General features: G+C 42.5%; 1 protein-coding gene across 6 annotated transcripts in view; it reads right to left on the reverse strand.

Moving 5' to 3' along the window:
- The window catches only part of TENM4 (teneurin transmembrane protein 4), a 611632-nt gene extending 610943 nt beyond the window's left edge, over positions 1–689 (reverse strand). For 5 of the 6 annotated variants that reach the window (XM_061990604.1, XM_061990638.1, XM_061990629.1 and 2 more), the window contains exon 1: positions 525–689. The gene's annotated coding sequence lies outside the window, so the exon portion shown is untranslated. Of the gene's footprint in view, positions 1–193; positions 235–524 lie in introns of those variants that run through there. The other variant, XM_061990614.1, reaches the window with a different exon arrangement.
- Positions 690–10812: the final 10123 nt, after the last annotated feature.

A 10812-nucleotide genomic window follows, 5' to 3' on the forward strand; every position in this document is an offset into this window, starting at 1 on the left:
TCCCCCCTCTTCCCTATTACTATTACATAAATAACACTGATTGATCTTAAAGCTGCATCCTTGCTCCAGTGCTTCCGAATCTGCACTGCTGCCTTCCCCCCCAGCACAGCCGCACCGCTCAGGGCGCAGAGGAAAGGTTCAGCGGAGGGGGTGTGGGGGAACGGATGGATGGGAAAAGCTACCCCAAACATACCCTGGGGCAAGGTCTTGCCAGGATGAGGGTGTCTGGTCCCCACCGCCCCAGCCCGGAGCCTCCAGCAGCATCTTTGCCTCCCGCTGAATTGCTGCAAACTGTGCGCGGAGGGAGCAGAAGGGCTGGGATGCGAGCGGAAAAAAAAGCAAGCTGGGCAGAGGGAGAGACGGTGGGGAGGGGAAAACAGGGATTCAGGGAGCTTCTCCCCAGCCCCAAGCCGTGTGCCTGTCCGCTTGGTGGGAAAAGGAATAGGGGGAAGGGAAAACTGGAGGGAAGGCGACGATAGCACAAATGTACTTTTCAGAGTAAAAAAAAAACCACCAAAGCTTACCATGTCTGCAGGTTTCCCCCCACCGAAATGCCACTTATGTGTCCAGCGATCCCAAAGTGGGCAACTACAGGCAGGCACTGGAGCTCATCTGGGCAGGCGGCTCGGCAGCACACACCACCGAAATGCCACCCCCAAACAGTAAAAGCAAAAGCAAAAATAATTTGGATTGTTTTAAAAATAATAATAATTAAAAAAAAAAAAAAAAGACCGGTCCAGCTTCTTTCCTGGCAGGAATCGTCCCTGGTAGGACTGCCCAAAATAAGCAGCTGCAATCCAAAGGCTTTATTTAAAGCTTCCCCCCTCCTCCTCCTCCTCCTCTCCTTGCCTCGCTCTCTCTCTCTCTCGCTCTCTCTCTGTTACACACAGAGAGAAAGAGAGACACACACAGGTTACATGAATGGGAGGCAGGAGCCGGCGCTCCCGGGCTGGAATGACAGGCACACACGCGGCTCGGCGCGGCGCGGCACGGCGCGGCGTGGGCACGGGCACGGGCACGGGCTGGAGTGGGTCCGGGGGGCAGATGGGTGTGAGACGGCGGTGGGCACTGCAGGGCCAGGACATAGGCATGGGCATGGCATAGTCATAGGACAGGGGGGCATAGACATGGGCATGGCATGGGAAGGAGATGGGCACGGGCATGGCATGGGGTGACATGAACATGGGATGGAGAAAGGGATTGGTATGAGAAGGGAATGGAGGTGACACAGTCAGGGCAAGGGAGGACGTAGACATGGGCATGACATGGGAATAATATGGGCATGGAGCAGAAGGGATATAGGACATAGGATGTAGGATATAGGAGGGATATAGGACATAACATAGGATGAAGATAGGCATTGGTATGATATAGGAACAGACATAACAGAGTCATGATACAGACACGGGGCAGGGAAGTATTTAGGCATGAGCAAGGCATGGGCATAGCACAAGCATTGGGCAGGGGGGACATAGGCATGGGCATGGCATAGGTATGGGTGGGAGAACACAGACATGGGCATAGCATGAGGTGGCATGGGCATTGGTATGAGATGGGAATGGACTCAACAGGGCCAAGGTATAGGCATGGAAATGGACATAGCATAGACATGAGGCAGGGGTCATAGACATGGGCATGGTGTGGGGAGCAGCTGGGCATGGAATGTCAGGGGATGGCATGTGCATGGAATGGAGGCAGGTATTTGTATGAAATCGGAATGGACATGGAACAGTCCTGGCACAGCCATAGAGCAGCGGAGGACATAAATGTGGGTATGGTATGGCCAGGGTGGGGCATAGATATGGGCATAAGCATGGTCATGGGCATGGCAGGGATGTGGCTTAGAGACGGGGCAGGGGGACCATAGGCATGTATCCCATAGTCATGCAATAGGTATAAGGTAAGGGGTAGACATGAAAAAGGCATGGCATGGACAGAGGGAGGAGCTGGGCATGGGCATGGGTGTGACGTAGGTATGGGGCAGGGGAGAACATGCACATGGGCATGGTCATGACAGGGTTGTGTCATATGCATAGGACAGGCAAGGGCACAGATGTGTGCATGGCATGGAGATGGGCATGTGTATGGGCAAATGGATGTGTATGGGCATGGCATAGGCATTGGACAGGGAAGAACATAACCATGGGCATGGCATGGTCATGAAGTAGTTGAGCGTGCACATGGGCATGGCATGGGCATGGAGAGAGGATGGGCATAGGGGAAGCATGGATATAACATGGATGTGGGGAAGGTGGGGTTATAAGGAAGACATGGGTATAACATGGGTATGGGGAAGGCATAGGCCAGGTCTGGCATAGGGAGGAGATGGACATAGACCCATAGGCATGGCAGAGGGATGATGGACATGGACATAGTATGGGCATGACATGGCCATGGGCACAGATATAGGCATGGAGATGAGATGAGCTGGATGTGGACATAAGCATTAGAGGGGATCAAAGAGGAAACAGAATATGTTTTGGCATGCAGTAGGCATGGGCTGGGCTTAGGCAGGGGTTGAGAGTAGGTGTGGAGTCACAAGGATGAGAGGGAACGGACATTGGCTTTAGCATGTGAATGGAATGGGGATCAGGATGGGGACAAGGATGAGAGGGAGAGCTGTCTCAGATGGTGCCTTCATGTCCTGGCCCTGGTGAGCTTCTCTCTCTTCTTGGGGTTAGGTGGCCTCCAGCTTCAACGTGTGTGACGATGAAGAGGGAAATCTTTGTTCCCTCCTTGCCCCTAGTTAGGCAACTTGCATACTGTCTTGCTTTTGGAGTAGGGAGCATCATCCACAGTGGTGTCAGGAGAGTTCTTCTTCATCATTATTATTATTATTTGCAGTAGTAATAGCATTACTAATATTTACTCTTATTAATTATTTTTATTAATATTATTTTACTTGAGTTGTTTGATAATTAAACTCAAATTCTCAGGAGGAAGGCCTGCAAGATTTCAGATGCATATTTTAAGATGACTTCTTTGGGAGAAAGATCAATGCTACCTGTTTCTGCCTTTTAAGTCTTTGTGGAGGTTTCATTTTGTTTTTAAACTACAGTGACAGGAAATTAGGGCTATTTAATGCTGCTACTCAACATGATCTGATGCAAGAAAGGGTTTTGGTGTTGTCAGATGTCAGGCCCTGCTACTACTTCACTACCTGACCTTGGGCAAGTCCCTGATAACTTATCTCTGCCAGGATTCATCCTCTGTTGCCATTTACACTCATTTTCTCATTCACTAAATTGTCACATCACTCTGTTTCCAGTCACTCCTCAAAATTTGCTCATACAAAACTTTTCAGCAACAGTCTCTATGTGCCTGATGTTAGCACCACAAATCTTGGTGAGATTACTGACTTAGGCCCTAAAACTGCGTGGTAAGAAGAGTGCTGAATTTAATGGACTGCAGTACTTCATGCAGTGCTTTGAGCTACATGGGAGTTGTCCTCTTCATGGCATACCTTTAAATCAGCCTGGTGCAAATCTACTATTTTCTGCCTTTTTTATTTTTTTCCCTTTTGTCCTAAAATTTCCAGCTTTTGTGGAAAGCCAGAGTTAAGATTCTGTTTTATTCCTAACCCAGAAATCAGTGTAAAATGGTACATAGCAAATCAGAACATAATCTTAACCAGCAGTTATCAACATAAAGGTCTGTTTTGTAAAATAGCTGCTGCTGTTCACTGGTTTGTTATTTTTTTTTTTCAGTCATACATATTAAAAATGAAATGCATTTGCATTGCCCTTCCTTATTGCCTCTGGAATATATTCCACATCAGGAATCTAGACTCTAGGCAAAGGTAATTTAGGTCTGTGGAAGGGCAAAGTTTAATTGAGAGATATATATATTGTTAGGACTAGACCTCATCCAAATTCAATGGTAATTGTATAAGCCTTTCTAAAATCATACAGTATGCAAGCTTCCAAAATTTCTGAACAAGAAACATTTCCATTTAAATGCCAAGAGGCAATTTTCCCTCTCTTGTTCAATACTAAATCAGTCACATGAACAGTCTGCATTTTATTTTAGAAAGGAAATGGAACATCTTCACTTCCAATTGCATATAACTTTTCCTTTTCTCTTGTTCTTGCTACTCTTACTCGTTTGTGGTACTTTCCTGCAGTTTTGAAATGCCTCCATTTGATCTGCCTGTTCACTCCAGCCATTTATTTATTTAAAACTCCAACAACATTATTAAATGAAAACTAGGAAACCCAAGTGTGGAGTAGAATAGTGTTTGTTTGAATTCTGGCTGATGAAGCCAAGTTTAACAGACCAGCGCTGTTTGTGTAATTGGCCTTTCCCTGTTAACTGAACCAGACAATGATGCTCTTGGAATAAGGGAAAGAAAAACAACAAAAAAGAGGAAAAAAAAATAAAAAGAACAATAGTAATTTAATGGGAAAAAACGACTTTGCTTAGGAAAATCCCTCTGCTTCAGTTCACAGTGAATTACTGTGGCTGCGGAAGTGTGTTGCATACCAATTTGTAACATCATTTATGAAGATGTACCTTTCAAAATGCCAATCTGCCATACTATGTCCCGCCCCACAGTAGCTTTGCACAGTTGAAAAGCTCCTTGTGCACAGAGACTCTTAAGTCAACCTCTCTTCCAAACAGTGTTTTTTACAGAATTTGTAAAGAAGCTACATCTATGGAACAAGAAGGTGATTGAAAAGACTAATGCATGAGCCTATTAGACCTTGAGTGTTAGGAGAGCAAGGAGAGCAAGTCCTGGAGCTGCAGCTCAAATTAGCACTTAATAGTCCTGATGTCTGGTTGTGTTTCCATGTTGACATTTGCACGAAGGAAACAATGAAAACACCCATCGCAAAGTTTCCATTCATCAAGCGAGATAAAGTAGCAACATCTGCTGCGGTCAAAGGTTTTTTGCTGAAGAAGTTCAGAAGCAGAAGTGGCTTTGGTTGGTTAGGTAAGCCCTTTGCCAAGAGGTGTTGCACTAGTTGGCAGCTGGTACTAAATATACCTTTTTTTCCCCCCTACTTCCAGGAGAGTAATCCAGAGGGGAAAACTCATATATTTTAATCAATGGAAGTGAAACCATTTGCCTTTCAGAGACTATAAAACAGTACACACCCCAGGGTTCAATGCTCTTTTCTACTCCTCCAGAACATTCTTAAGGGGAAATCACTCTTTTCTTGATGAATGTGCAATTCAAATGTGGAAATATGCCATTCTTCATGTTTTCTCCATAGGGAGCAAAACGATTTCTGTAATTAAGCCCTTTTTGCCAACGTTTCCTAATGAGAATAGCTTTTTGGGGGTTTTGTTGGGTTTTTTTTAGACAAGAAAAAAAGTCACGTACAAAAGGGTTTGCAAAATCAGGTCTGGAGGGTTTGACCTTTAAGCCTCTATTTGAATTAGTCATTTTAGTTTAAAGGCACATGAGGATGAGGCATGTGAATAAGAGCTGCAGCTTAAGTTTCCAATCAGGCACCGCTGAAAGGATGTGACTGCAGGACAAAGGAAGATATGAGTACCACTGCTAATGTTACTCTAGCTGTTAGGGATTACATGAGTTCTGAAAACACACAGTTCAGTCTTCAGCTCACTTTAGCATCCCCAAATGTGTAGCCAGGGTCCCTGTTGGGCTCATGTTGAAGCCTCTACCACAGCATCATTGCTGCACTGGTTCCCATGGTAGCTAAATCGATGAAATCCAGCTTCTCTGATATATATCAGGCTGTCATGGGCAGTGTAGAGAAAACTGAAGTTAAAAAGGTTAAGCATATGTGTGAACCTTTGTAGGACTTGGACCTGAAGTCCACAGCATGTTCCTTGTCACCACAGAACAGACCATGTAACACACAGACATCAGGATATGGGACAGAGCTTTTAGCCATCTGCATGGTTGAGGGTTGAAACCTTCTTCCTGTATGATGGATGTCAGGGTTGAACCAAAGCTAGATGCACAGCTAAATCCCTAAGTTCCCTGTCTGAGTTATGTTATATCTCTCTGCTAAAGCTCTTGAAAAGGCTGATGGAGCAGAAATCACAGGGACTTTGGAAAAGGCAGGATTTTCCTCCTCTTTCTCCTCGCTCCAAGGAGTGGACAGCACAGCTTAACTCTGCATAAACTCAGGGGGATGTCTCTACTGCTGGTACCATGAGATGGACTCCAGAGTAGGGATGGAGAAGTATTATTGCTTATAATGGTCTTTCCCTTTATTAGCTGTTTTTTTGGCTGAAGGCTGTGAGGGATTATTCTGTCTTGACTGGGCTTTTTGCAGCATCTCAGTGGATCTCAGGGCTTGAGGAGGACAGAATAGAGCACTTACTCAATGCTCAATAAGGGTATTGGGTCTTATACTCTTCTTTTTCTTGTTTATAAAGTCCTAGTATCTGTTGTTCTACCTGAGAAACCAACGGAGGCATACGATGGGGTTGAGAGTCGGTTCTTATCGCTTACTCAGGAAAAGTTCCCATCAAGTGAATTGGACATTTGCCTGAGTGAGTGTTGCAGGATTCGGCCCATATGCTTCTCAGCTCTTATATTTGCATAGTGCAGAATATGCTTACAGTACAGTGCCAATAAAACAAAACTATATACAGTAAGCACAGAAAAAGCAAGAGCGCAGTTAAGACCATTTACAAACAGCAGTTGAGCTCTGCAGCTGACATCCAGGCTGATAACATTGTCAGAGATCATGCTCTGTTGTGGGTAATATGTACAAGACAATTATTTATAGGCAATTAGATGGAAGATCCTGTAAGTGTATAGGTCTCTATTCTCCCTTCCCTAAGCCTATTATTTTCTTTTTCCCTATGAATTATTTATAGTTTAACTCTGTAAATGTATCCTTTTTATTTTTTTTAAATTAAAAAACTATGGAAAGCATTTGAGAAGGCTGCTTTCATGAAAGACACTTGTTCTTCAAGTAAGTGCTCTGGTATTGTGTAAACATGCTGCATATACCATATGTGGCCAACTTCCAATGAGATATTAGTTCATTCATTGTAAGGAAGTGGAATGAGCACTTTTGTCTCCGGAAATTCCACTGATGTCTTATGAAGCAGGAATAAGATCTTCATCAAAAGGGTGCAGATCATATCAAGAAGAGTATAAATTGCCCAAAGGATCAAATTACACCTTCTCATAGACATATTTTCCTCTCTAAAAATTTAAAGCACGTTCATTTTTAATCCATGGGATAGGACAGAATATTTCTTAATCCACAGTGCATGATAAAAGGGCCACAAATAACTGTAATATAATACATCTTCAATACAACTGGCCATGTTAGAAGAACTTCCAAACAATAATGACCCTAATACTGCACTGTGACATCGTATTTAATTTTGTTCACCTCACCATACAAAATGGATGGAATAGATGACTTTTATATTTTTAATAATCATGAAATATTCAGGTTTTCATATAGAAGGCTACCAAGGTCATAGGTACATGTAAGAACTTATTTAGATTAGCTGTGTGAATGGGAATTGCTGTTAAATTGCAATGATATACTGTAGCATATCAAACACTATTTGAAATCAAATCAAACTTGGAAGGCCATTCTCCACTCATAGTCAAGCCGTAATCTCACTGCGAAGGAGACTTTTTCTGACAAAATCTGCTGTTTTAGACAACTGTGTGATATTTCCTTTTTCTCCAGTATGGCCACTTCTCTTGACTAGCTTTAAATGTCTCACTCTTGATTTATGTTTGTGTAATAGCAAAATTCATGTGAATAGTCTTATTCACTTGCTAGATGCTCTTGGGAAACGAGAAGCCAGTTATTTCACTCGTAGACAGCTCTGGTCTTACTAAAAGAACAGCTCTGAACTGGACACACCTCCTTTCCCCTTTAGAGAATGACCTCTGAGACAGCAGAATAAAACCCCTACTCTCCCAACTCTTTCACTTCAGGCATCTCCTTTCCATGCACTGAACAAGCTGTTGACCTTTGAGGTGGCAAAGTAAGCACATTATTGTATGATTACAGAGAGAAAAGGTGAGCTTGTGGTACTGGCACAGCAGATCTGAGTACGATTACTGGATCTGATACACATTTTCATCACTTATTAATCTCTTAGGGCTCAATCGAGAGTCTATCTCCATGAATCCTCATCAGACAAGTAAATAGCATCAGCATTTCCTCTGTCCCCTGCCTGGGCTGCCTCCATTAGTGGGCACACCACTGCACATGAAGAGGGAGAAATTGGGCTCTGCTCCCCCTTTCTGCTCTGTCCTCCAGACAAATTGTGTTAGTTTACAGGCAAAACCCAGTTTGTATTATTGTTTGCACTTCAGAGTCAATATGTATATGGAAGAATAAGCTGAAATATATGCCTCGTGCATCATTAATAAAAGCTTAGCCTCTCCATAGCTACGTGACAATTCCCTAACACTTTATTTAACAGTAAGCAATTTATCATGTCTGCTGTATCATGACCAAGTAGTTCAGTATCCCCAATTTACAAGAAGCACTATTCTCTGTGCCTATTTGTACTGCTTATATCAAGAAAGACCTACAGTCTGAGTGCTAGCTTTCAACTCAGAAAACCCAGATTCGGTTCCCCAGCAAAAAAACCATCAAGGCTTCAGTTTCCTCTATATAATATACAGATAAAAATACTTCCTCACTTTATCAGATGTTGTGAGGGTAAATGCATTAAAGACTGTAATTCCCACCACTACTACAATATCCATAATTATCTCAGATACATGTAGTGCAAGTGCAGTGATATTTAATACGTACCCTACGTATATAAACCATGAGTCAGGACTGATATAAACACAAACTATGCTAAGGAGTTAAAATGGTGCTTACTTGCATGCTCTTCCCTGGCTTACACTCCATTAAAGTCTGTATATCACAGACCAGCTTCGGCTCTCAGTTACAACAGAGCACGTTTGCTAAAGTCAGTGGTTTTATCTCAGTCATGCACCCATGTAGGTAAAGAGCCCATTGTCTGAGCTGAAACAATCTGGAAGAGAAAGAATAAAAGGGCTCCGGTGTGTAAAGTCATTCATCACAATTTGGAATGAACTTGAATTTTGAATGAATTTGGAAATCAGTGGGGTGGCTGGAGGTGAAGCAAGGGCAGAAATTGGTCTTTTGTCATTAAAATGCCCTAGGAAAAAAGAATATTATAAAAAAGCATTGGATCTAATCCTATACATCCCTGCTCATCTGTCTTGCCTTTATTCATTGCAAAGAGTCACAAAGAAACAATCATGTACAGTTGCAGGACCAGATGCAAAGTTCATTTATAACACATTTTCATAAGCAAGCAACTTCTCCTTGCTAGGATAGAGCTCCAATGAGATTTTGATATGACCTTTATATACTTTCAGATAAAATGAGATTATTTGGATTGCCATCCTGCATAAGTAAATTTTGTACAGTAGCTTCGAACTTAAGAGGCATGAGAACTTCCCTCAGAAGTCAGTCAATATTTGTGAAGATTGGACCTGTTTTTTTTTTTAAGAGGAACTTTTGCTGTGAAAGAAAAGAAAAAGGGATGATTACAAAGCTTTTGATACTGAAGGTGCATCGGATTAATGGAAAATGTGGAGTGAAAGTTATTCTGAAATGCTCCTGCAGCATCTCTGCTTATTTTTATTGTACTGGATACCCCCAGCTGTGATGACTTTGTGCATGGCATCAAGAGCATGAGTTGTTTTCATATCTAGCCTCCAAATTTAAATAAAACTGTGAGTAATACTACTTTCTTCAGAACTTTTTACTCTCTCCATTTCATTTTCATCTGCAAATAAGCATCCATGCATCAGATAAACACAGAAGTGAGAACAAGTCAAAATATCCTTACTGGAAATTGAGTTCAACCAAAGGTTTCCCCCTCCACTTTTCTAGAGGGAATCTAATAACTACTGGACTTAGATTTTACTCACATATTAACTCTGCACATGATAATCCTCCCAACTATGGCATTTCACCTTTTACTTCCTTTACACTGCCCATCTCAGATGCCAGCTCACTGGAGTCCAGAGAGTGCTACAAACGACAGGATGGTATAAAAATTAGCATCTGCATCTAAGAGGCAAAATGAAATAAGTGGTTGATCCTATAGAATGTTACGTAATCACGAGTCTATGAGGGATCCAGTAGCCCAAAACCTGGACTGCTACTACACACCACTACTACTAAACCACAAAGAAGGGTTGCAAAGGTTGATTTTTTGCTGTGGTGTTTTGACATTTAGTGACTATGACTTTAAGAAGGAGTGTTTCAGTGAGGGGTTTAAGATTTGGCAGACAGTAGATTTAAAAACTGTCCTTTTTTCTTGTTTAAAATCCTCAGATATAGGCTATGTTGCCTGTTAAGCTTGATCATGCCTGATCCAAATATTTTAGGAGTGCAACTGGGTCAGAGGATGAGTTCGGTCATTTGCAGGATGAGAGACTATATCCTTAATATGCCATTTAATTTATTCTATTGGACTGAGTGAAGAAAACCATCAGAAAAGGTTTCATGAGCCTATTGGGTCGGATTAAGAAAAGCCACATGAATGCTTTTAAATGACAATACACAAAGGTGTAATGGAGATAGTGACAAATCTGCTTTCCTTTCCCTTTTGCAGGAGGAGCTACTCCAGCTTGCTGTGAATCTCTCGGAGGCACAACAGCACTTAAATTCACGCCTTCAAAACATAAAAAGGTACTTTACTTACTTTTCCTTTACACCTCTCTGCAGAAGTGCCTGACACATGACATCCATTAATGAGGGTCATAATCCCCCTCCCATCCTATAGCCCCTTACTAGTAGTGCTTAGACCCAACAGCCTATTTTCCTAAGGAAATAAGGCTTTTATAAGAACACTGTC

The sequence above is a fragment of the Colius striatus genome, chromosome 1, assembly GCF_028858725.1.
Source record: "Colius striatus isolate bColStr4 chromosome 1, bColStr4.1.hap1, whole genome shotgun sequence".
NCBI lineage: Eukaryota > Metazoa > Chordata > Aves > Coliiformes > Coliidae > Colius > Colius striatus.